Source organism: Miscanthus floridulus, chromosome 5 (assembly GCF_019320115.1).
Source record: "Miscanthus floridulus cultivar M001 chromosome 5, ASM1932011v1, whole genome shotgun sequence".
Classification (NCBI taxonomy): Eukaryota; Viridiplantae; Streptophyta; class Magnoliopsida; order Poales; family Poaceae; genus Miscanthus; species Miscanthus floridulus.
In genome coordinates this window covers 27,028,619-27,032,160 of record NC_089584.1, presented here as the reverse complement: position 1 = coordinate 27,032,160, position 3,542 = coordinate 27,028,619, and the positions used below count along the sequence as shown (strand labels likewise).

The 3,542-nt window shown below is 40.5% G+C and overlaps 1 long non-coding RNA gene across 2 annotated transcripts; it reads right to left on the bottom strand.

Annotated features, from left to right (window-relative positions):
• Positions 1-343: 343 nt before the first annotated feature.
• LOC136451834 (uncharacterized) lies at positions 344-3,181 on the bottom strand. Of its 2 annotated transcripts, XR_010758658.1 has the most exons (6): positions 3,056-3,181; positions 2,434-2,731; positions 1,948-2,032; positions 1,712-1,825; positions 912-981; positions 344-516 (listed from the first exon to the last, which is right to left on the bottom strand). It is a non-coding gene; the product is annotated as an uncharacterized lncRNA (long non-coding RNA). The 2 variants fall into 2 exon arrangements; XR_010758657.1 differs by lacking the exons at positions 344-516; positions 912-981 and having other exon boundaries at positions 1,251-1,825.
• Between the last annotated feature and the right edge of the window lie 361 nt (positions 3,182-3,542).

Sequence of the window (3,542 nt, the reverse complement as noted above, 5' to 3'; positions counted from 1 at the left end):
CAGTCGTCATATAACGACCGTCACAAATTGTACCTTGTGACGATAATATGAAAAACCATCACAAAATGTGATGACCTTCTGTGATGGTTTTGTTTTGTTGTCATATATTACTGTCATTTAATGACAACTATAACTATCACATATTGGTTGGTCAACTTGTCACCTAATACGCCAACCGTCACAAATTGTATCCTAGGAACCCTTATTTAGACAACTTATTGTGACGATAGGACATATTTTGTGACATTTACATTGTGACAAATGTGGCATTGCCATATGTATTAATTCAATGACAAATGTCATAGATGTTTCCAGCATTCTCATCACAACTCATACATATCAGCCAAGCCATCATCCACACATTCCAGAGCATAAGGCAGAAGACATAATTGCTTGCAAGTTCAAACATCACACTAGTTCCAAGTTTCATCACACAAGTTCAAACATACAAACAGATGCTTGCTTGGTTTGCTTCAAGTGAGGCCTGATGAGAAGAATCTGTGCTTCCAACTGTTCCTGCTTTAGATGAAGGAAAATGTGAATCCTATTAGATGTGGACATAGCTGTTACTCAACCAAATTTAAAATCACTAAGTATTATAGAGCAACAAACTAAATCATCTATTACTTATGAACTGGTGGAAAACAATTTCATTGTCCAAATTTAAAATGGCTAAGTATTATAGAGCAACAAACCCAATCATCTATTACTTATTAATTATCATGTACAGGTTCAGTTAGAGAATAGTTAATAGCAACCAATGCACATAAGCACTTAGATAACTTGGAGTTCAGAGAAATAAAAATAAGCAAGTCCAGGTTCAATACAGTAAGTAAGGATAGGTTTCATAAAAAAGCTTGTATTGTAACCATAAAGTTGCAATAGGGAAGGGGATATGATTCATAGTCTACCTTCTTTTCTTCATAGGCTTGATTTTAATGATGCCCTTAAAGAAACTTTCCTAACAACTTATTAGTCATCCTGCTCAATGATCAAAGAGATATGACAAGCATGAGGGCTTATTGTAAGTAGTAAACTGACAAGAAAGTTTACTGCACGAGAACTTTGTAAGTTTACTGACAAGAAAATTAGGACCATTTTTAGGTAGCAAATTGAGTTATCAGTACTGATTCTAGGGCAGAGTAAAGCAGCAGATTAATGAAAGATATATCATGGCTTGCACTATCTAGTTCACTAAAAATGCATGATGGTTCCGTGTTCAACACTACATTGACTAAAAATAGGTCGAACTTGAGTTGTCACAATTAATTTGTTTTGAGGTACTCCATCAACACTAAAAATGTGGCTGCTTGTGCTGTTAGCAGGTTGCTGGATGATAATCATGCCAGCTTAGTAATAATAAGATAATGGAATGCAATTTTTAAAGTTCATACCACTACACCATAGCCCACTCAATCAAACATATTCTCCTCTGATTTCTTTTTTATAAAGAACATGACATTTGTGCATCTCGGTCAGCACAAAGACAATGCATTGTTTTTAAGAAAGTTTCCCATAGTTCCAAGGCTAACAACATTTATAGTGCCACTGGAAAATGTAGTTGAAAACAAAAGCAACAAAATATAAATCGTATTAATGGATAGAAAATTACATAGTGTCCATTTCGCTTTAGTACAATTAGGTTATAAGTTATATGGGTCACGTATACTGATTTAGAGCAGTAAAAAAATACCAAGATAAGCTTGACAACCTTGTAGCAGCTGTCATCTACTACAATCCTTCCTGTCTTTAGCAGTAATGGTCTCTTCAGCTGCTACAAAATAATTGTATGGACCGACTACTCCACAAAAGGTCTTGCAGGTTGCTGAAATGCAAGCCTAACACTATCAACGACACTATACCACCAAACTTAGGTTTAGCAATAGTTAACAAAACAAGACCAATCTATCAAGAGATGGCAATAATTAAGAACGACAAGCAACTTGCCTGGTAGACGTCGCTTGCAGCATTGATCTAATCAGGGAGAGCTTGCATGTGCCTATGTGGCCTCCTAGGAGAGTTGCCGGGATGTCTGTCTGATATCCATTCACACCTGCATTAGATAGGGCAAACCGGATGAGGAGCAAGATCAATACATCATAGCTACTTCGCAAACATTTGTACACTATGATGAAGTTTCACCATAATATGCATGGCTCGTTAGATAACAAAAAACTCAGATACTCATGTCAAACATGTATCAACCTTTAACAACAAGCAACGTAATAACGATCTAAAACATAATTTTTTTAGAGACCAAACATTTCATATTTTGGCAAATAGAAACATCATGTGTCAGATGCATTTCATCAAACATATAGTGTCGTACTACCGTTCCTGCCATGGGGGGCTTCAACTACATTTGGCATCTTGTCAGAAAAAAATCTGCATTTGGCAACAGACAAAACGATTACGCAGACTACTGAAAGTTACCTCCCAAGCAAGAATCGTAGGCAGGCAAAGGGATGTGGTGCTTGGAGCTAGAGGGACACTACTTGGCTTTGAGGTTGATGCAGACCATCCCCTACCGACTAGAGCACTGGAGGACTACCTCACCATGTCACATATTACTCTAAACTATGTAGATGAACATAACAGCTACATGAACTGCCGCAGGGACCAAACCAGGCAAACAAATAAAAAATAACAGTAGTTCTCTGAACCTGAAAGTTGAACAAACTGCTGCAGTTTAACTTTGAACACACGTCCTCATGGAGCTCCAAAAATAAACCTGTAGGTTGAAAGATAATTGCACTGCTGAAAGAGAAGCCCACTAGAAATAGCTACTAGAGAAAATCCAAACAAAAAGCACACGACTCAAGCTATGCACTGGACAAACACGACGCCTACTGCGGCACCGACCTCCTGCGCCATCCCTACCACTGTCGCTGAACTGGTACACCATGGATCTAGCCTCTCTACCATGGCGCCTAATGGATCTAGCGTCCCCATTGACTAGGCGAAGCCATCAAGACCCAGGCCATTGCAGCTCAGATCTGAATAGAAATAGACAAGGGATTAGGTATTTTCACATAGGACGAAGGGAGTGATGGACCTCTGGTGATGCTCGGCGTCCCGCTCAGTAGGAAGAGGAGGGGCGGCGCCGGCCCCAGTCATCATTAAGCGGATGGCCTGGCGGCAGCGGCAGCATGGGTCGGGCGGCGCGGTGCTTGGGGGCCGGCGGTGTACATGGGAGGCTGAGGCACGGACGGCGCGGCTGGAAGGGGCAACGCCGGTAGCGGCCCTGCCGGAGGAGAGAGTAGGCGGGAGTAGGGGGAGGCGGGTGGCGTCACGAGAGAAGGGACTGGGAGATAGAGAGCCAGGGTTTGAGAGGAAACCCATGGATCTCAACTGTCGGATCGAGAGATGGACGACTGATGGCAACTGAGGCCGTAGTTGGGCCTGTGGGAGGTATTGACCCAAGTTGTATTTTTTTTTTCTTTTCTTTTGATAATAAATAATTTTTGGGATAGTATTTTTAGATACTAAATGAATTTAAATGAAAAAGTTATCACTAGCAAAGTTATAGAAATCATCGAGAT